The following is a 23,586-nucleotide window of genomic DNA, read 5'->3' as shown; positions in this document are numbered from 1 at the left end:
TACAAACGTACCTGATTACGGAAGCCTTATTCGTCGGCTTGACAGCTATTTCAAGGCCTCATTTCAAAATTTTGAGGAGGTCTTCATGAATATTGGTCCACGTTCCACGTTTGTTTCCACGTTCATGGAAACAAACTGCCTGACCCTACTTCTTTAATTTTGCCAGGGCTCCGGACACGATGTGGTTATATCACTATAAATGAGGCGCTCATACATAATTTCCTGTCTTGAACAGATTGGGCTGAGGTAGTGCCAAGGCAATAAACAAGCCAAATGGAGGTCAACGTGGAAGGGGTGGCGATTTTCCTACGGTGAACGCAAAACTGTTAACGGTGTTCTGTGACGTTGCCCTCCCGTCTCTCTCGTTGATACAGTATCATTAGTACTCAATGCTGTAAACTCCCTAGGAATCACTCAAGTAAGCATTTAGAATGCGTGTACATGTGAGGAAGGTCCGCGCGACATGCCTGCGGGTTATTTACAGCATATACGCGCCGCGGTGGCTCAGAGGCTAAGGCGTTGCGCTGGTGAGCAGGAGGTCGCGGTTCTATTCCAGGCCGTGGCGGCTGCTTTTATGGTGGTGGCGAAGAGCAAACATGTCCGTTTGTACCAGATTTCGGGGCATGGTTAAGAACCCCAGGTGGCCAAAATTAATCCGGAGCCCTCATCTACGGCGCCCCTCATCGCCTGCGTTGCGTCGGGGCGTTAAAATCTACAATAAATCAATTATTTACAGCATACTAATTCCGCAGGTATGACGGTACGCAAAGCAGACAGTAAAACAGAACGTGACGGACTGCGGAAAAAACGAAAAAAAGCAGACATCAACGTGATAGCTGCGTCCTCTCGCGTCACGCAAGAGAAAACCGTTAAAACATGCTAGTATGCAGATACCAGGGATCCCGCTACTTAATATGCAAAAATGGGCAGTGTGACACCGCCCCCTTTTATAGGGAAAGGTTTCTTACTAGCCCCCACGGCGTTCTGTCAAAAAACATGAATTTCCCCATTGACCGGTCGCTCGAGCAAAGAGCTCTGATAACATCTCTGGAAACACGGCGCGTGCATGATGCCCGGGACCGCAATTGAAGTCTTTCTCTCTCTCTCTCTCTCTCTCTCTGAAACAGAACTTCTATTGTGCCAAAATGGTTACTTGAAAATCGCGACAAGGAACGGCTCTAAATAAGACTACACACACGCGTCGATCATGAAGACGGAGTAGAAGACTGTATCTTAATCTCACAAACCACGTAACCATGTGATTAGGTAGTTCTCAGATGCGTTTACTTAGTCCGCGAAAAATCGTCGCATGGTTTGTCCTTCGCTTGCGATTTGGGCGTTTCAAGATTTGACGACCGGTTGGATTCCCTTTCAGCGAAAGTTTGACACACGGTTGGCTTTCGCGCTTCCCTCTACTTTCGTTACGAACGTATGGTAAATGTTTGCATTAACATCTGCAGGAGATATCAGATAGGTAACCAAGCTGCTACCGCCTCCCCAACGGGTTGAAAGTGCACATTTTGCGTACTTTTGCAGTTTTCAACGCGTATGATAACGTGAGATTCAGGTTCCGTTCCTCGATAACTCGATAGAGCACCTGGGGCAGTTTTTACGTTGAGGAATTAAAGGAATGGAATTGAACTGGCCATCCATTCCAGGAGTGGGAATGGGTTAAATTCTGTCATTCCAGGGAATCGAAAGGAATGAACTTATGACAAGTTCTAATTCCTCGGAATGGAATTGGAATAGAATGGGGATGCCCATTCCGCAACACTGGTTGCCACTGCATTGGGGACGAGGTGTCGTCCTGGATGACCACAACGTCGCCGGCCTGCACCTCGGGTCCGGATGGCGATGCAGCTTCGTGTGCAAGGCGCAAGAGAAGCAGGTATTCTCGGCCCCAACGGCGCCACAGGTGCGCCATGATTGCCCGTCGATGTCGTGCTCGACGTTCTATCTCTCCGCTGGCGGACGTGGGCTGGTGCAGTCCCAGCCTTTGTGGCAAAGAGGTTGTGTGCCTGCCAATTAGGAAGTGAGCGGGGGTCATACGAGAGAGCTCTTCAGCATCTCTTGCTAACGGAGTCAACGGACGCCTGTTGACGGCCGCCTCTACTTCGCAGAGAACCGTCTCAATCTCTTCCGGGGACAGTCGACTACGTCCAAGAGCCCTCCGGAGCCTTTCTTTTGTGATCCTTATGAGCCATTCCCATAATCATCCCCACCCCACCAGGGTGCCCTTTCGACGCTAAACGTCCACTGAATTCAGTGGCCGCTACAAAAGTCGAGGACCGCGGCCTGAGACATGGTGTGGGGAGACCTGGCGCAGTGGTGGAATGTAAGGGCGTTGCCGGAGTATATCGTTGTTGCAACTCCACGCCGGGATATAAAGCGTCTCAGAGCCAGCAGAAACCTTGATGCTGTCATACCAGATGAGAGCTCCAGGTGAATGGCCCGTGTGACGGCGCAAGAGAACACGACGATGAAAGCTTACTCATATTACGGATGCGACTACTGGCAGTATAAGAGTCCGCAGAATTCAATGCCAACCACTGAAAAAGGGCCAGCTTCAGTAATCCGATCTCGGGGCAGAGGAGCGACAGGCGCTGTTTCGGCCTTGAGCCTACGCCGGCGGCATGGCAGGCAAGCATGTAGAACACTTTTCACAACCTGACGGCCCTTCAATATCCAAAAGTTCGCCCGAAGTTCAGCGAGTGTTAGATTTACCCCGGAGTGGATCAACCACTCATGCGTGGCTGCTATTACGAGACGCGTGAAGTCCCCTCTGTTCGGCAAAACGACTGGATGACGGACGTTCATCGGAGACTGCAGTTCTTGCAGGTCGCCCCCGACGCGAGAAAGCCCATTTTTGTCGATGATTGGGCGAAGCAGCGATAGGCGGGTCATCGCCCTACTGGGTTGGTTACTTGCCAACGCCGCCAACTCCTCAGAAAAGGCTTCTCTCTGAACATGGGGAATCCAATACTTCTCTGCTTGAGCCAACTCTTCAGCCGTCAGCGGCCCGGCTGTCGACTGTCTGCCTGTAGTCGCGTTGCTAATGAAGCGACGAACGCAGGCAGTTCCCCGGAGTGATCGGGAGTATTTGCTGTACCGGTTAATTTGAAGCAAAGGCTCAGGATGCACGCTGCCGATTGCACAAGCAGCGTTTGGAACAGCTTGCGCCTTGTCGCTCTCGCCTAAGATTTCTAAATGTTCCACTGGCCATGACTCTTCTGGCAAAGCAAGCCACGGTGGCCCGCACCACCAAAGTTCAGAATTTCTGAGAGCGGATGCTGGTAAACCGCGTGTGAGTAGGTCAGCAGGGTTGTCTTTGCTTCGGCAGTGTTGCCAAGGGTGACCCTCCGTCAGCCACTGTACCTCTTCGACGCGGTTTCGGATGAAGCGTGGCCATCGACTAGGTGCTGCGGAAATCCAAGAGAGAGCAATCTGCGCGTCCGTCCAGAAGTGCAGTTTCGCGGTGGCCCATCACGGAACCTGCCTCAGGTAGTTACACAGCCGCGCTGCGACGAGACATGCCACCAACTCAAGCCGTGGAAGGGTCATGGTCTTGATGGGTGCTATGCGGTTCTTGCTCATGAGGAGGTTCGTTTCATACGAATTACCATGATATGAGTAGTGGCAAACGTACACAGCTGCTCTATATGCTCTGGGACTAGCATCGGCGAAAAAATGCAACTCCATGGCATCCCTGCGATCACCGTTCCTGATGCAAACATGTCGTGGCAGTCGGATTCCCTCTACATTAGGGATCTCGCTGCACCAGGAGTTCCAGGCAGTAAGTTGCACCGGCGGCAAACGTCCATCCCAAGGGTGGTTAAGCTTCTAAAATATTAAAAAATCAGCTTGGCATGCAATGAATATCGGGTCAGAAAGCCGAGGGGATCGTAAAGTCTGGCAAGTGACTGCAACATTGTTCTCTTCGTTGCCGGCTTCGTCGAAATGAAGGCCGCAATCTTGTTGGTGCTCACCACTTTTGTGTCGTCCGATCTGTCTCATGGGAGCCCAGGGGCATTCATTTTATTCGGAGCCCCCCCTTCGGTCTTGAAGGCAACTCCATCGGCAACAAACTGGTCTCGCAAAGATGATGCGTTGGATGCCCACTTGCGTAATTCCATGCCTGCATCGGTCATGATGGTTTTCGCTTCCGTGTAGATTTTGTGCGCTGCTGCCTCGTTGTCAGCACCGACGACCAAATCATCCACATAGAAAGAACAAAGAAGGTTTGCCCCCATGTCCAGGAACCGCTCTTTAATCGCCAGCAGATGCTGACGCAGGGTGGCTGCCAACAGGAACGGGCTGGAAGACGCGCCAAATGGCACCCTTGTCATTTACCACCTCGCAATAGGCGGAAATGGTTCACCCTCGGTTGGAAGGCGCTCAATCCACAGGAACCACAGGGCGCGTCTGTCTTCTTCCCGTATCACCATTTGCAAGTATGCCTTCTTATGTCGGCTACAAGCGCCACGCGCTGACCTCGAAAAGCCAGAAGTCGTAGAAGGTGCGTATCGAACTTGGGTCCAATTAGGAGCACGTTATTTAGCGAAGGATGGCCCGGTGTGTGCGACGAGGCTGGTAAGACGACGCGAAGTTTGGTAGGGACTACATCTTGTCAGACCACTCCATGATGCGGCATATGGCCCTCGTTGAAATAATCACGTATTGTCTTGTCATACTGTGACAACAAGTCCGGTCGGCTGTGGAAACGCCTGAGCTGCATGCGCAATCGGTGCTCCCAAGTGCATAGTTGTCTTGGTGGGCCTCCAGTCTTGGCTCTTGAATCAGGAGTGGCACTTCGTAGCGCCCGTCCTGCTTGCGGATTTCCCGTTCAAACTGCTTCGTCGCCTCAGCGTCTAGCCCAAGATCTTCTGGCGTTTCCTTGATGCTTCTAAGGAAGGCTTCCGTGAGGCTTTTAAGCGCCACAGATCTGACGGGTCCATCTCCTCGTCGGAGTTGCTTTCCGATGGGTCTGCGAGAGCGATGAACATTGCGCAGGGTGGTTCGGATGCACCATAGCTGCCGTTGTCAAGGTCGGCTCCCTGTACAGTACACCCGAAATTGTTTCGGCTGCCGTGAGGTGCGGGGTAAGGCGTGATATTCTTCCCGACGACACCTTCCAGTACGAGTCGGAGCCAATGAGGATGCTGACTCGATCCTCCATGTGGGTGTCTGCCAGCCTAACGTCTGCAGCAGTCAGGTTGCGTCCTGCCATCTTTCTCAGGACTTCTGCGTGTACAGGTGGACTTGTCACCGCGCAAATTTCGGGGACCTCCAAAGCCTCGATGGTGATGCGTCTCCCGTTGTGCTGACTCTTCAGATTGAATGCAACGTGATTGCATCGCACGGATGACCTCGGACGGGAGTCTCCGAAAGTAACAAGCGACAAGTCCTCGACACCACGAACTGGGCAACGCAATTTACGTGACAGGTCACGCCGAATAAACGTGCGCTGACTGCCGGAATCCAACAGTATGCGGACTAGCAGGTTGTGGCTGGCTCCAATCGCCCACGCCCTCCCGGTTTGCAGGTAGATCCGCGCCGCGCTGCAGTCCACAAACGATGCGGACGTGACGCTAGGAGTTGCTTGTACGTCGTTCCACGCGCTGACTTGACTCGCTCCGGCCTTTCGAAATCCTCTATTTGCAGCTGCTTGCGGTGGGTGTGCTATGTCGAAGAAGCCCTTGGGTGCAACGGACGCAAACCAACGACCTCAACACTTTGCACCACCGAACAAAGTGGCTCTTCGAGCCGCAACGGAAGCAGCGTCCACCGATTTGTAACTTGCGGCGCTTTTCTTGAGGCGACATCTGTACCCTGCACTCTGCTATACGGTGGTGTGCTGCACATAGAGGGCACTGCCGCTGGGATGGTTGTGACTGTGGTTCTGCCCTCGTCGGAGGCAGCGAAGCACCTGCTGAAGGCAGCAGCCGATGGAAGGCCTGAATCGGAAGCTGGGGCCTCGCGCTTTTCTTGAGGGCGCTGCTCTGGAACCCTGGGATAGTCGAAGTGGCCTTCCTCGCGGACGTCTACTTGGAAGTGCCGGAAGTCCAGTATCTCGTACACTTGCTTCGCCCTTTCCGACGAGCTGGCTCTCTCGCTCACCTGCCTCGCCCTTTCAGATGAGCTGGCTGCTCTGTCCGGCGAGGACGCCTCCTTAACCCTCTGCCGGTACAGGATCCCGAGGTCGGGTGGCAGGGCCTTCATCAGTACACGATGGAGGACCACCGCGTACTCCGTCGCCGCCACCCCCAGACCCTTCAGCGCGTTTACACGGAAGGATATCTGGTCGTATAGGTCTCGGAGTTTCTCGACCTCTGCAGAGCTCCGCACAGGGGCCAGGGCGAGCAAGCTGTCAATATGGTCCTCAACGAGCAGGTCGGCCCGGCCAAATCGGGTGGTGAGGGTGCTTATAGCCACACAATAGTTGACCCCCGCGAGTCGGATCCCTTCGATTGCCGCCTTCGCCGTGCCCGTCAAGTAAGATGTCAAATACTTGAATTTCTCCATGCGAGTCAGGGCGGGATTGCTCTGAATGGTGGCATGTGGGATGTGCAGCTTGTCGGGATGTCGGGATGTGCAGCTTGGGCAGCGTGGCGAAGCGCGTGCTGATGATAACGGGAGAGACCACCCGCTGACGCAGGGTGGCGGCCGAGGCCTCGTTCGGGCGATCTCCCGTTCCCAAATACCCAGCGACGGTGTGTGGAGTATCCGCCGGCCTTGTGGCAAACTCGACACGCGCCCGAATGTCCACCACCTTAGCTTCGTAATCCCACGAGGCAACCAGATGTGCCTCGAAGTCCTCCTCGCTGAGGCCCTCCTGAATCTTCTGGTCGAGAGCCTTCATCTCCTCATACCTCATGTTGGCGAGGTTCAGAGGCCCTTGAAAAGCTACAGCAGGCGTGGCCGGATCCAGAAGCAGGGATTCAATGGTGGCAATTCCCTTTGGTTATAGCGGCCCGAGCCGCACCACGGTGGCGGCGGACCTTGTCCATGGCTGCGGACTCGCCAAAACCAGGCGACCGGGTGTCCTCGGCACAAGCAGCAGCGGCGCAAAGCATTCGACGACAAGGCCCGCGGAATCGCGCAGCCTCCCGGGAACCCAGGCCTTGCGTCCTCGACGCCTGCGTCGCGTCAAATCAGGTCTGCTCGTTGCCTCAGTCTCCCGAGTTTAACGGCACCGGAATGTCGCGGATCGCGACGCAAGGAAGGAGCCCGACAGCCGGTCACCCGTTCGATGGGCTCGTCACGCAGAACTCCCGAGCGCGAGGCGCGATCATAGTCATTGCTTAACAGTGGGAGGGCGGAGCAGAGTAGGAGATACGTGGCGGTCGAATACGTTCGTCTCTCGACGATATTTGCAGCGACGCAAGCAGATACGCTGCCAATTTTCGATGCCCTCTCTGCTACCTCTGGCTACTATTGGGATCAATTGGCTTTTTTATTGACACACTGCCTTTTCTCAATCCCTGTCCTCAGCAAACGCTTATACAAAATTGCCCCCATCTCCCCGCGAGGGAACCCTGGTGTGATGCGGCGCATGCATACGCGAAATGAGAGAGTACACGTGTTTTAGCGACCACCACCCAGCTCTTTATTACATTTAGGAATGATGACTTTATGGTAAGTAAAGTGCACAGTGAGCGGTTGCCGCAGCAGTGGTCGAATATTGGTTTCATCGTCGATGTTCGAGAAGAACGAGAGCGAGCGCTGACTGAACCGCCGTGGAGCGATAACCGCTTTATATTCACAGCGCTTGAAGGAGAGGAGACTGCGGGAGAGAGTCGCGCATGCGCACACATGCGCACCGGAGCAGCTGTTAACGCAGCGCTAACGCAGCGAAGCGCGCGCCAACCAAGCGGCCAGCTGTCGCCGGAGTGAGAGTGTTGTGCACAGCTGTGGGAGAGACGAACGGAGGAGAGTCGCACATGCGCAGGTGGCGTGCGGACGGACGCCGACGACGCAGGAGGGACATGCCTCAGAGAAGGAGATGCGCCGCATCTAATAAAGATAGTCCGAGCGTCAAAGAGTGCCGTTGGTAACAGCGATAAAATAGCGGAGCGCGGCTGCTGTTGGTAAAATCGCTACAGCCTGGGAACTGTTGAGCAAAGCGCACGTGGCAGTCAAGTTTTCTTTCATTTTGGCCTGGCGCCTCAAAAGACATACAAACATACATACATACATACATACATACATACATACATACATACATACATACATACATACATACATACATACATACATACATACATACATACATACATACATACATACATACATACATACATACATACATACATAATACATGCATACATGCATACATTCACACGTACGTACGTACGTGTGGATGTCACTACACATACCTATATGCGACCTATACATACCTACATGCGTGCATACATACATACATACATACATACATACATACATACATACAGACAGACAACCAGACAGACAGACAGACAGACGACAAACAGACAGAAGGGCAGACAGAGACAGGCGGGTGGATGGACACTCTGACGGACAGACGGACATGTTCGCGTTAAAGTAGCCCAAGAAAAGACCAGCGTCTTCGAAATGCGTCGCACAACTGCACCCACTGCCCGCGACGGGCTGTTCCTTCTCTCCGAAGCGTTTCGTGCCTCGTCGGGACTCAAACGTCTCGCTGCTCTTTTCCCCTCCCGGTGTTTTTCTTTCCAAATGAACCGGCCATTTAGCCGCTTCCAGGCTCTTTCCTACGGTCATTTGTTGCCCTCTCGTTAAGGGCACATTCTTTGCGGCTCACCCGAGATGATTGTTCAGTGCTGGCTGACGCTTGTTTGTGCCCGCCTGATGGAGTTTTCCTTGCCTTCGCAGCACCCCGCATGCGAGCTGTTGGCGACTTGCCGTGAAAGGCGAATCGGTGAGTGGCCATCCCGCGGTATGGCATTTTCTCCAAATATTTACAATGTTCCTTCCCATTTATTGTATTAACTTTGACGCTAACAGTCAGAGATGTCACTTTAGTGTCTCTGGTAAAAAACAACCACTCGGAAAAGACAAGCAATACTTGCAAAATTTTGTAAGCTAGATTTAGCGTTAACAATGCCGGTAGGCTGTGGTAACTGTTCTTCCGTACGGATTACGCGTGTGCTTCCAAATCAAATTCCTTTTCCAACCAATTTGGGGCTGATGCTTTGACGAATGCAATAATTCTGGGAATTATTCAGTGTACTTACTTATACTCTTAGCCCCATACAGGCGTTACAGGGTGTGTTTATGAAAAACGCCCTCTGCATTTCTTAGCTCTCTAGGGAGCACAGTGTAGTACGCTTGAAATAAAAAATTGGCTGCATAAATAATAATACTACCAGTCATAATCATACTGCAACCTTATTTCTGTCTCATATGCTAAATACACATACAGAAAAACTAACGGCGGAAAAAAGTTGTCGCAGACAGCTCGACGAAGCCGCAGCCCCCTTCTGCTCAGGGGTAGCGTCGCGACAAAGCGCACACACGGATCAGGAAAACAACCATCAAAATAAGCAACAAAAAGGTAGCAATATTACAGTTCATTGGGTAATGCTCGTTATCTTCAACTGCTGTACGAACGCGAGCAAATACGAAAGCAAGCGGAAAACATCAGAAGGGATAACCAAACAGTTTGACACACATGACACGTAGTTTTACGCGTATCTAAACACAACTACCTTTTTCAACAAACTGGTTGAACACAGCCATAAAGGTGTTTTGAAAACAATATGCGTAGGAACTGCTTCTTAGAATATTCTTCTTCTCAACACCGCCGGGTGCTGAGAACACATTAAACCAATGCACACACCCAAGACCGAAGGGACAAAAACGTGGCTAGCAAGGAATTTCTGGCTAACAAGCAAAAATGATCAGACAAGGACAATTCAAACTGATGAATTCAATCTGGAAAGCGGGTGGCAAGGAATTCCACTGTTCAATCGTCCTCTAAAAAAGGAATGTGTTAACATCCACTCCTCCCAGCATTACGAAGCACTGGTCATCATGACATCTTCTCACGATACGGGTATTTTTCGCTTTAAAACAGTCGCGGGTTCAGGTTTAAGAAATTAGTTCTTCGAACTCAAGAAAATTACCATAGCTATCTTGCGTTGCGTTGATATCAAAGATTCGATGCACTAAGCTTGACTAGCATGGCCTGTAGTGCCTCCATGCAGTTAAAGCGCGCAGAATAAACCTAGCGGCCCACCTTGACACTTTTTCCATCCTGAAAAGGAATCCCACAACACGCTTACACCTTGCAGGGTTAGCCACGAAGACGTTAAATATAAGTTAGTTTCACTTGATTTTGCGTCTTAGGAATCAGTGCTTTTTTTCTGCAACGCTACTTGAATGGCCAATTACGGCTTTCCAAAAAAAAAGGCGTTAAGCTAAGCCGGCAACCAAATGTCTGAACTTAGGATCGTATTGTAACTTAGGCACATCCACTGCCTATTTAGAAGTTAATATTTTCTTAATATTTCTTTCTGTTGTAACGTACGAAGTTCTGACATAGTGAATTTTCTTTTCACTTTCTTCGACCGGTCACACACGTCGTTCAGCGACATTTTGTGTGGCTCGACCTGAATAACCACCTGAATTCTTAAATACATGCGACAAGCACCTGTCCACCCAGAGGGCAATTTTGCGAAAGTTTGTATGGTTTCGTTAAAGGTGTCCTCACAGGCGTTTTGAGCACACTAAATTAATTAGTGCAAATTAGGGTAGGTGGTGAAAGTAATCTGCGCCAAGTATAACATTTTTGCGTCCAGCTACTCCCACTTTCGTTGCAAAGTTTGTTGCTGCGTTCCCACCCTTTCCTGCGTGTCTTTAGGCCGCATGTACGTCCTAGATTCTCCCACGTGTGTCGCGAAGCAGAAGTCTTGCAATTGTACGGCTTTTTCTTTGGTTCCGGCGAAGAGAAGCGTCGTTTGCTCAGCATCGACGGGTTGCGGCGGCGCCTTTGATTGGTTAGCGCTTCCCGCAGCACACTTAACGTTATCATGTTCGTTCCTATTACCTTTTTTTACTCTATTACCACGCTTCTCGTTAAAGCGCATTGGTTAGGCCTACACGACAACGACGCGACGGCGACGCCGACTTCCGAGTTGGCAGACCACATTGTCACACGACACCGACGGCGACACGAACACTTCAGCCGATCGAAAGTCTGCGTGGTGTGACTAGCTCGCTGAACGAAGACGCCGACAATACCCACCGGCCGAACGGTCGTCGGGAATAGATCGTGAAGTGGAAACTGCTCCCAGACACCATTAGTGCCGCAATTAGTGCGGCTCTGTTCTGTTAGTTCGTAGAGTGTAATAAACATATAGCAAGGTCCATGAAGTTCATGCAATTCAACACTAGCGGTAACGCGATCCGCATTTCGGCTTCAGACGCTTCGGCCGTTCGCTTTAGCGACAGTTCGTTTCCTCGGACTTGAAAACTGCATATTCATGTGTGTGACTAGCACCGCTTGAAAAATATATAAGCTCAGCTAGAACAGAAGAGGAGTAATGGAAGGTTTATTAGGTAATAAGGAATCAATATCGTCCAAAGTGTTTAAAGTAAAGCGTAAAACAATAGCACTGCGAGCAGTTTTCCCGCAGGGCGAAATCGCAGTCGCAGCCTAAATAGTACAGTTCCTAGAAATCAGCAATGGTGGGGGCTTTTGGGACCGTACTGCGCAGATGTTATTCAAGAAATTTTCAGTTCACCAGCCAGGAATCTTTTAAATCAGGTAGAAAACATTGATGTGACACAAAGGTATGGCCTCAATGTAGCATACATGATTTTTCCCCAGCTTTCTCTACTTATTTCGTGGTGCCTCGCGCCCACTTAATAAAAGCCGCGGGTTCAAATCCCGGCCTGGTGTTCTTTTTTTTCTGCCTTCGAAGTGGCATGGTTTGCGAATGGTATTCGCGAGTCCAAAAGAGGAGAGGAGGAGCTAGCCTTTATTACATTAGGAAGACGCTAGGTCAAGTGGGGGAAGTGGGAGTAGAGGGTGGGATATTCGAGGCTTGGGACATCTTGAAAATAAACCGTTCAAGTTGAAGCTGGTTAGCTCCTTAAGGCGGAAGAGGCCACGTGGGGTGAGGGGAGCAGGCTCACGGCTCTAAACTGCTCGCGCTAGACCGCTTTCTAGAGAGTAGTGCGCAATTAAAGTCAGCGTGGAGGGTTCCAGTGTTCGAGGGTCGATGTATGAGGAGGAGGCATTGAAGTTTCTGTAACGCGTAAATTTTGGACAGTGCCAAATTAGGTGCTGGAGATTGGCGGGTGTGAGGGAGGCGCAGAAGGGACATCGAGGCGGCAGGGATGGGGTGTACCATTTACGGAATGTCTCTGGGGTTAAGCTAGCATTTGCAAAATATTTGTTCATAAAAATTTCGGCTGATCTTGGGAGCGGGGGTAGAGCAGATAAAAAGCCGGTTGGAGTGAGGGTCTTGAGGCGGTCTTTTTTGTCTTTTTCGTACCGTAGAATCTGTATGGCTGGCGGTAATGACTCAGGAGGCGGAGGAGCCAAGTCGGGTAGCAGCGGAGGACTGGAGGTTATGCACTCCCGTGCAGCCGAGTGAGCTGCCTGGTTCCCCGGTGAAGACTCCTCGTGTCCAGGCGACCAGTCGATGCGAAAAGAAAGTTTTCGGTTGAACTGCGGAACTACCATATCAAGCGCCCATTCATCGTTTAAGGGATTAACATGATTTGATCAGTTTTAAACTCGTGCTTAGCATACGTAAAAAGGCAATTGCACTTTCAGAGGACGAAATAATAGCGTTGTGTGTGTTTTGAAAAATTGGTGTGTCTTTGTATAGAGAGTAAGCATAGTTTCCTCCCAACCACTTGAACAAGACAAGGTAGGCTTGGGGCGAGGAAGAGGGAGTGAATACAGTGCCGAGGCCGGCAACCAAATTGTTCATATATCGCAATTGGCAGCACTGAGCACGTAAAAAAATGAACCAACAGCGTTGGCTTCCGGCCATCAGGGGAAAAAGCGAGGGTGGAATAATTCTTTTGTGCAATCGCAGTCGAACACACAGGCAGCTGCGTACGGCCCCAAAACTCACACTACTCTTCCGAGACCGCTCCTAATATCTGTTGCGGTGTACTTGTATAGTAGTTAATAAACACGCAGTCGCGTAGAAGTTTCCCAGAAAGTAAGGAGGGAGGGGAAATGGAATGCACGACTCACTGTAACAAAAGTCCCTGTGTCGTACCGTGCAACCCTTCGGCTGATTCTTTGTTACAGTTATAAATTTTTAGAGCCAATCTTAATAACGGAATGGAATACAACAACTGCATGTCGCGTGCATGTCGCCAACGCAACACAACGAACCTCGACATTGGCGCGAACGAGCCGCCAATGATTATATAAACCGACGTCGGTTCGGAACGAATGCAATAACACCACTATTACCCATCGCTTTAACAAAATGTTTGAAGGAGGTGATTACTAGGACATTGATTTCCCTGAAAATATGAACACCCATGCATCGGCAAGACCTCTTTCAATGCCCATTTAACGCAGCAAACTAAATGGACCGAGACGAGCCCAGCGCACTGTTTAAGATACACATTCGCTAATATTCGCACCCTTCACCTCCCAAAAATGTCGCTCTGTTGAAGACCGCATCAATTTTATGCCAACACTAATATTTATTATCAGAAGGCGTGAATCTGTAACAAATCACAAGACAAATATTTATCTTGTTGTTATCCCCATGCTGTTTCCGCTTTGCATGAGCGTACTTTGCACAGCTTTCGAGCGTAAGAAAATTTTATTTGGTCTGCATGGCCCCTGTCACGAGAACAAGTGGTGGCGTTGTCTTCACCAGCTCAAGCGGAGGGGCCGTTGACTGCTTTGACGAAACGCACATTTGTTGCACACTTGCGGGAGCCGTAGAGCAAACCACTTATGAATCAATTACACTCAACCAATCACCACTTAGTCCCCTCACTGAGGATCCCAGAACGCATTTCAAATCAAAACCCAAAAGTCTCTACAACGGAGTCATACACAATTAGTCCATATCAACTCATTACATGAAATCCCAGTTAATTCCTTTCGCGCCACAGCTCCCTAGTAAAGTTCTGCGACTGCGTCCCTGATGGACTGGCCTGCTCCGGTCGTCGGCGCTGGCGTTTCGCGCCAGGTGCGTGGCCGCGACTCGTGGTGGCCGTCCTCGTCTCGCTTCGGTGACGACGTTTGCTGCGCGCGGTCGTTGCTTGGACGGCGTGGGCTCCGCGCGTCCCGACTTGTCTCCTGCGTGGCGTTCTCTGATTGGCTGACCAGTGCGCTACCATTTTTGTACATGATGCCTCGGTGTTACGGCGCGGCGTTTGTTGACTGGTGGTTTGCATGACCGTACTTAAAATACGCAAAATAGCGCAGAATTACGTACAAAGTCTATTGTAATATGGGCGTTACGTCAACGACTTATACATTTTGCTGCCGAAAAAGAGCGTCTTAACTGCAGTTTGTAAGCCCAATAGACCCTACCGAGACGCCTTCTAGGGAAACGCCCTGTATCAAAACGCCCTGCACTTTTGAAAACACCTTAATTAACCGCACACTGAGACCGTCAATGTCGTGATTCGTATCTTATCTACAAGTTTAGTGCGGTCTTGTTCGGCATAAACGAAACTACAGGGCGACTGTCGTGCTTTCTCGGCACAACCTGAGAAAGCTGATGCCACTGCCAACTGTGAGGTTGAGGTCCTGAAACTTCTCGCCTGTTTGTTCTGAAAAAAAAAAAAAAACCGCGAACGTCATTCCTGCAGCCGAGTGGTTAAGGTATCAGACGCGCTATCCGAAGGCCGTGGGATCGGAACCCACGCGGGGAGAACGCTTTCCTCTGCTTTTTTTTTTTTTTTTGCAATGGAGGAGCTACAACAAAGATATCTTTTCCATGCAATAAAAAGGCTTGCCGGCATTGAGCGCTGTTTTTCCTTTCTAGGTATATACAGGGTGATCAAAATTGACTTGACATGTTTTTTTTTAAACGAAAGTGTTTTATCCCGTGGTCCACGAAGATCTAACTAATGTCATATCCGTCACGAAAGTGACATTTCCAGAAATACTTCGATCGACGCGGCGGCGCCGGGATTCGAGCCACGAACTCTTTCGCCGCAACGGGAGGTACGAAATGCGCTCCCGACTGCGTTATCAACAGACGCGTGAATGAGACGACAAACGCGCCTTATATCATTGCCTTAAGATGGTGCTGCCATCTAGGAGAGGTGAAGCAAGTAGTGCATCATGGCGCTAATTGGCGCCGACAGTTGGCGCCTCGATGTCAGCGCCTACGTGTACGGGGGACGCGCAGCGTAAGCTGCAGAGAAGCCGACTTGCGGATTTCGCGCTCGTGACACGGTCCGCTTGCTCCTTTCGCTGCAGCGGACCGTGTGTTCACCAAACGATTCGCTCACAACGCGTTTGGTTTCGTTCGCACGGACGGTTTGCGAGCACCTGTGGTTTCGGTCGGATTTACGCAATGCTCCAACACGTGCAATCCAGTGTCTAACGTTGATGCGTCTAACGGTGCCATACGGACAAAATATAAATGGCGGCGTGCACGTTCATGTCGATGCAAGTTTATTGTCAATAAACATGCAACTGCTCCTTTGAAGGCACATTTCACTTTCGTGTTTTGCCGGTTCCTATGGAAGAGGGAACAACCTCAATTTTTAAATTAGGCCCTAAGATTTACGTAAAGACCACCTCTACAGTGAAATTATGCGCCCAGGAAAACACAAAATTAACAAACCGGGTTTGTTAATTATTGATGTCAGTGGCCTAGTTGATTAAAATTCAATAATTACCTTTTAGTGGCTGCAGTAAGAAGGCATGTTTGTATTGAAAAGTTAGACGCAAACGTGTTTCTACGCTGTTTCAGTTAACAGAGCTCTGCTAGCGCATCCGCACTCACAGATATCGAACTGCGAAGTTTAATTGCCGTTCACATGATTACGCATGCCAGACGGTAAAAACCACCACACCTTTTGTTGTGTGTTTCGATAGCGGCTCCTAGTACTGCGAATTGGATAATGCCAGCCGAGATTGAATGGGTGCCAATTATCGCTTTTTCCTATGCACCCACCCCGTTGTCAAACTAAACACCGTACACAGCAGGCAAGCACCCAAAGGAAGGAGCTTTGCGCCAGTCCTCACTGTCTTGCATGCGTAATCATGAGACGGCAATTAAACTTCGCAGGTCGATATCGGGGAGTGCGGAGGCGCTAGCAGAACTCTGCCAAATGAAACAGCATAGAGACACCATTGTGTCTAACTTTTGAATACAATGCCTGCTTACTGCAGCCACTAAAAAATAATTATGCAATTTTAGTTAACTAGGCCACCCGCATCAATGATTGGCACCTCATTCTGTGTTCCTCTGGACGCGTAATTTTAGTGTAGAGGTGGTCTTAACGTAAATGTAAGCGCCTACCTTAAGAAAAAAAACTTGTCGACGTAACTTTATTAACCATAAACTTTTAATACCACAGTGGCAACACCCGGCGGTGAAAGGGCCAGTCAATAAACCAATGGGTGTGACAAATATGAAGTTATTCTTTACTTGTCAGTACGCCACCGTGGGGCTATACACAATTAGGAATACCTGGCTGCTATGACTACGTGACTACGGCTTCCTCCGAAGGAGTGCGGTTATAGAAAACGGCTGGAAAGCGTGCTTAATGGACACCGTCGCGAAGCAAATTCTACGACATTCGTGTGGTCGAGCTGCTACATAACCATCGCTAATGCTGTCTCAGTAGCTGTGGTGGATAACTAACAGTAACAATTTTTTAACATATAAGATAGGCTACTGCGAGAGACGTGCGCTTGCAAAAAACGCCGTGCGCCTTCCAAGAGATATCACGCGAGCTATGTGCAAGCGAGAAAGCTCAATTGAATCGAAAATGCCAACATAGTATTTAGCCAAAACCGGGTCATTAGTGAGAGAGAGAGAGAAATAATTATTTATTGGAGAGTTTATTCGTCATTATTGGAGAGTTTATTGGTTTATTATTTATTGGTCATTAGTGATTTGTGCATGGCCCCCACTGCTTTGCGGTCCAAACAGCAATATTAAAAGACGATATTGTTGGTTGGGATATGTAAGCGCGAAAGCCTTTTTTAAACAGCGAAGCTATTCAGGAAATCTTCATTTTTTGTGTCCGCAATCAAAAATACCAAGAAAATGCTGAGAATACCCATTTAGGGAGATTGGCGAAAATTTCTAGCATAACCGCTCAGAGAGATTGCCCAAGATTGCACAAAATCACAAACGCAGTATTCGCCGTAATCGTGTCAACAGTTGCTCGGAACGAGAAAGACCCCAGCTTTTGCCGCAGCGGTGCAACAGTTGCTCTGAACGAGAAAGGCGCGTCATAGCTTACGCCCCTCCAAGGTGATGTCCAATGAGTAGAGGTCGTTGCGACAGTGAAGAAGAAGCGATTGGGCTGCAATTCTGGACATAAACGGTCGGGATGGTCGTAAAGGGTGCGTACAGCTCGCTACCTGCAAGTCTTACGCGTTAGTGTGAGCTTCCTTCATTTTTATTAAAAACACACGTTGGATGAGTTTTCCAGAAAGAAAACAAAAAAGTTGGCTCGCGATTGTAATACTGCGTCAGGCGAAATTTGACCGCAGCGCGAACGGCAGTGGTCCCGGCGACGGCACATAGCTGCTCACACTTTCTCCATACTTTGCTTCTGCGCTTTCCTCTTCGCTCTATCATCAGTGTCCTCTTCGCTCTATTATCGGCGTCAGGCTCGTTGTAACCCAGCGAACGCGCTGGTTTACAGCGAGCCTGACGGCTAGGCGAAACGACAAGAGCGGGCGCTGAAGAGCAGCGCTCTGCAAAGAGCGCTATTGAAGAGCGCCCGCAGAGAGCCGCGTGCTGCTCCGGATGCCGGCACGCGAGCAATGCGAACGCGGAATAAATAAATTGAATTGAGCAAACCTATGTCGCATTCATCACGGTAGTTGCTACGAGAGGGGAGAAAAAGTGCACCGATGGATGGCGGGAGAGAAAGGAGGCGTAGCTTTCGACGATATTTTCAGGGAAGGGAGCAGAGACGCCGCAAACTGTTCTCACTACTTAGGGCGATGGTAAAAAAATCCTCGGGCATTTAAATCTGCTTACGTATTGTGAAAGCTAAAAACTGGCTGTACTTATGAACGCCTGGATTACTGCTGCATCGTATCTGCACCTCTTTCTCCGCTTTTGGTTCTTCGTCTTGTGGCGGGAGCTAGCTCAACCGGCTTCTTTTCTGCTACGCCGTGGATGCGTCTCTTTCTTCGCTTTCATTTCTTCGTCTAACGGCGCGAATTGCATCAGCAAGCAGTCTGGCGCACGCAACACCTTCGCTAGAATTTAGTGGTTCTGCGCGTCTTGTGAGCACGTGATCTACCACTCACGTGCCATCACGTTCAGGTGTCACGCGGCACTCACTAGTTGCAACTTTTGCGCTTCCAATACATAGTTCTGTGAATTTTCTGAAACGGGAGCATTACCCTCCAGGCTACCCATTCCTGGCCAATTGGGTATGTGCAACGAAGAAAGGAACGGCAACAACGCGAACTATTAAATGCAGAGCATTTCAGTAACTCACGATGTCACCCGCGTTGACGTCCGTAGTCGTAGTCCGCACCCCTCCCGCTACACTATATAAAAAAAATACTATCCGGCGCCTGGTTTCGACCCCTCGACCCTGCGGGGGGAATGCAATGTACATGGTGCTCTACCCACTGCGCCACAAAGCCGACACAGAATGGGAGGCTACGAACGCGCCTTATATCCTTGACTCATTCAAACTACGTCAAGAAGCTGCTGATACAACGCATTCACTACCACCAACTCCCCAAACACTAAACGTTAACGCAATACACCCACCCCCTATGCGACGCATTTACTCGAGTACCCCTCGCGGGGAGATCGGCCCAATTTTCATTCATTCATTCTCCCCTTCTGTTCTTTCTCGTTCGCTTTGCTGGTGGAGCAGCAGCTGGATGCTGCTGACATGGGGAATGAAGAACTCGTCATCTGCTGGCACCTTGAGGATGAGACAACTACGACATCTGAGAGAAGAGAGTGTTTAGTGCTTCTCCTGCTATTTACAATCTTTGCTCTACGCTGGTGCCTCGCGGAAACGGCACATACAACAGTGGTCTGTTATTGTGCAAACGCGTGTTCAAATGGAGTCGCACATGAGCTTTTTATTGATTTACTCTTTACAGCAGCGGGCATTTCCTTGACCAGATGGCGACGACGGCGAAGACAACAACAACAACAACGGCGAACTTTCGCAGAATGGAGCACAAGGCTTCCGCGTACAAATACAATTTCAGTTCCTCTGCCATAATAGGAATCGATTTATAAAATTTAAAGTCCGTACATCCAGCGTTTCGGGGTGGCTGTTGGTGCCAATTTCGACATCGTTCGGATCTTTTGCTTACATTCATAACTGGGTTCCAGGCGCTTTGGTTTATCATTGTTACTGTTTACCGGTGTTTTGCTGAGCAAAGAGTCAGTACATGCGGGGGCATGCAAATTTCTGAAAACGAATATCTAGCGATCACGTTACTCCGATTGTGTTTTGAACTTAGCATTGACTATGAGCCCGTTTGTAGCAACAACTTGGGATCCGCATGCATACGCGAAAGCTTGTGTTCCAAGGGGGATCGAGAATTCAGTGGGCCGCTAGCTAGACTGGAATGTTTCTCTGGTGTTTCCGGTGGCCCCCTTATACGCCGCGGCAGCACAGTGGCCTTCAGAAACACATCTGCGACTTGTAACCTAGCGACTTGTAACCTGCGACTTGTAGCCTAGCGAGCGTTTTCTGTGGTTAATGTAGAGAAATCAAAGCTTATTCGCTAGATTACATCTTCCCACTTTTCATTCACGTAAAAGTCTTCGCGATGTGATGTTATACGAATGGTATGCGTAAACGTTTCAGGAAAGGGGGTGGGGGGACTCTGGGACACGATAAAAGCAACGAAACGTTACCGCCTTAGGATCCCGTCATTACTTTACTTTCATAGAAAAAGAGAAACTCAGCTTTCAGAGGAGCAGGTTTGAGTGCAATAAGAATCCGTATGTATAGTTCAGTAGATGACGCGCCGTGAATCGCATACCCTCTAACAATCGCGTTACTCTGAACTGAAGCTGCTAATTTTATCACTATTCCCCTGTTATATCCTGTGTACGCCAGGCTTACCCACATTGAGAATAACCAGGGGTCACTTCCAGAGTTCATATAACCGACAAATATAAGGAAGGCCCCGTTCTGCTGAGCGAGGTGGCATTGATTCTGCCTAGGCTTCAGCCCGAACTGAGCGACTTACTTTCGGAAAGAAGACGACAGCTGGCATTCCATTTCAATTTCGTTCCCCGGCTGGAAGTATCCCAGTAAAGAAAAAGCAAAACAAGTCACCGGAGAGTCGATTTAGAAAACCATTCTCCTAAGCTTGGAAGTATTAGTGCTTCCACAAAGTGCGGCAACAACATAACTTTCAGCAGCACGAACCAAAAATTACACATACATACAACTGCAAAAGGAGAGCGCATAAAAGTAGACTCGAAACACATGAATGGAACTGTCAACACGAACTTCAACTTTGAGAACACTGCACTTTTGTTGCGGCGCAGTTCGAACAGACTTTAAATTAGGATAAAAAAAGTGAATGTAATCACCGGAACATCAAGACTGTGCTTCATTAGGTAATCCCCTAACATTTCTTCTTCTACTCCTTCGATACAAATGTTAGAAAATTTCATTACCTAATTTAAATGTATTCATACTTTTTAATCCGTAGCATTCTTTCCTGAGTACCGCCCCCCCCCTCCCCAGCTCCAAACGTGTACCGCCGTGCGCTTTCACAAAAGTGCATAATGGCGGGTTTACACACTTAATAATTCTAGTTTCCTAAATGGAGATAATTGATCAAAAAGATCTAAAAAAAGCAGTAAATACAACAAATAAACAGATACAATAAACTTACGAGATCAGCATACACCTCTGCAAAAAAACAAATAAAGTAAAAAAACTCCCTCGACAGAACAACGAAAGAAAAGGAATAACAAAATCGCCAAAACGGGCCGCCCTCGTGACGCCCTGCGTTGGCATAAAAATGCATTTAGCGGAATTCACACATTCGATCGCGTCAAGAGCGTATACGTAGATTCGAATCGATTTTTCAAAAACCAGAAAATATCAAAATACAAAATAAAGAATCTATCCCTTTGCGACACGGCGTCTACAGTTGTACACGCGACTTTTAAGAGAATTTTGTGAGTTACGATCGTCGCCATCCCCACTTGAACCGCTCATCCAGCGTTCGCATTTCCCACTCTACGGAGCGGTGCTGCCATCTCGTGAATGCCGCGCCTTTACCATCCACCAATGCTTTACAAAAACAAGAGAGCAAGGTGAACGCCACTGCGTTCTACGGTGCTTCAAGCACGTGTTCTTGGTATTACTTTTCCGTCTACTTCAAACGTTTATTAAAGCAAAACTGAAGCAGTTACCTTACTACATAAGGGCTACAAATCACAAAAATGTGTATACGTTTTTTATTGTAGCAATGGTTAGGAACAGGTGCCCACGTTTCGGAGTTTCGGAGAGAACCTCCTGTCGGCTATTTTCGCGGATGCATTGGACACATTGCCCGTTATTGCCGCCGCCGTCGCCAAGCACCGAGATTCGAACAACGGCCTTTGTTCTCACGCACCACATATCCTCGCGATTTTGGGGGCTACGGACATCCGCAGTCAGCAATTCCTCCTACACAGGACGCATTCCAGCAAGCTCGTCGCAACAACTCCCTGGCCTCTCGCCGGAGTGTCACACCCCCGACTCAGCGCGTACGGTGGTCCCCCTCTCCACGACGTCGCTCGCCCCCGCCGGTAAACTAGCCGGCGCAGCCGATGAAGGTGAGGTCGCGGGACAGTCTTCTTCGGAAGTACCTCTCCCTGTCCTAATGTTAAAGAACAAAGTGGACGTTATAAGTGATGGAATTCCCGTAAGCGCTTTAGTGGACAATGGGTCTACGGTTTCGGTTATGAGTTTGAGATTTAAACAGAGTTTACGCCGAAATGTGATGTTCCGTTGGGATCAACCGGTTACATTTCTTGCATGTTCCATTGGGATCAACCGGTTACATTTCTTGGAGTTGGAGGCGAAGTGTTGTGTCCGCTTGGGGCCTGTTTAGCAGGTGTGCATATCGGTGGAAAGGTGTTCAAGACAGAATTCACTGTGCTTCCCCGTTCCACACACGATGTCATATTGGGTATTGACTTCCTCAAAGACTCTGGTGCTACTGTTGCTTGCGCAAATGGGGAAATTCACCTGCCAGACTATGTTTCTTCACCCCTAATGTATGATTCGACTGATATCGCCGCTCCTTCTGTATTGGAAGACTGCGCCGTACCAGCGCTTTCGGCACGATTTATCGTTTTGCTTCGTCCACGATCTGTTCAGGCCCGTTCGATGCCTTGGTGGAGCCAGTACATGAACGCTTTGCCAAAAAGAACCTAATGGTTCCGCGCTGTGCCGTCTTAGTTGCTGATGGCCGTGCCAGATTGTGGGTGGTGAACTGCTCAAACGAAACCACCGTGCTTCCCCAGGGCATGAAAATTGCCTCGTACGACGAATATGCCCCAGCCGCAATTTCTGTACTGACCGATTCAGTGCACTGACTTCATTCTCTCGATCTTTCTCCCCAGGAAGCAAAGTTCGTTGGAATGATTGATAAATCTCTCCGCTCTGACGCACGCCGCTCTCTGTTGAGCATGGTTTCCCGGTACTCTTCGGTATTTGGTTTTTCCCAGACCCGCTCCACGCTGTCGTTTCCAAAATCCAGGGCACATCACGTCATAAACACATGTTCTTTCTTTCAGAGTATATATTTATGTTTACGCCTAATAAAGTCAGTTGCGAGTTAGCGCCGTCGTGTGTGTCTTCTCTTCTGTATCCCGTCTCTAGCGCTACTTACGGTGCACAAACACCGGATCAGCAACACCAATTCGGCAGAAACTTCACCGAGTGTTACCATCTGAGCGCAAAGTTATTAACGACCAAGTCGGCGAAATGTTGAAGCAACGCGTGATTCAGGAGTCCTCGATTCCTTGGGGAGCCCCGGTATTCTGGTGAAGAAGAAAGACGGCTCGAGGCGGTTTTGCGTTGAGTACCGCCGCCTGAATGCTGTCCCAAAAAAGGATGTATATCCTCTACCAAGGGTTGACGACGCTGTTGACTGCCTCCACTCAGCTTCTTACTTTTCTTCCGTCGACTTAAGATCCGGATACTGGCAGATTCCTATGCATCCAAGCGACAAAGAAAAGACGGCTTTCGTCAGACCAGACGGGCTATACGAATTTAATGTTATGCTCTTTGGCTTGTGTAATGCGCCTGCCACCTTCGAACGGTCCATTGACTCAGTTTTGCGTGGTCTGAAGCGGAACATATCTTTGTGCTATCTGGATGATGTCATTTTGGTCGCACTTTCGACGAGCATAATGTTGTTGTGCTTGACTAGCTGTTGTGCTTGACTGCATAAAG

At 49.4% G+C, this 23,586-nt stretch overlaps 1 long non-coding RNA gene across 2 annotated transcripts in view; it reads left to right on the top strand.

The window, feature by feature from the left end:
- LOC144176029 (uncharacterized) overlaps positions 1-23,586 on the top strand; it is a 776,463-nt gene that overhangs the window by 660,785 nt on the left and 92,092 nt on the right. For both annotated transcript variants that reach the window (XR_013323752.1, XR_013323753.1), the window contains one exon: positions 8,869-8,914. This is a non-coding gene — a long non-coding RNA (uncharacterized LOC144176029). The remainder of the gene's footprint in view (positions 1-8,868; positions 8,915-23,586) is intronic.

The sequence above is a fragment of the Haemaphysalis longicornis genome, unplaced genomic scaffold (assembly GCF_048455015.1).
Source record: "Haemaphysalis longicornis isolate Haplotype H1 unplaced genomic scaffold, Haemaphysalis longicornis Haplotype H1 scaffold_3, whole genome shotgun sequence".
NCBI lineage: Eukaryota > Metazoa > Arthropoda > Arachnida > Ixodida > Ixodidae > Haemaphysalis > Haemaphysalis longicornis.
The sequence above is the reverse complement of the archived record's forward strand: the minus strand, read 5'-3'. Positions and strand labels throughout refer to the sequence as shown.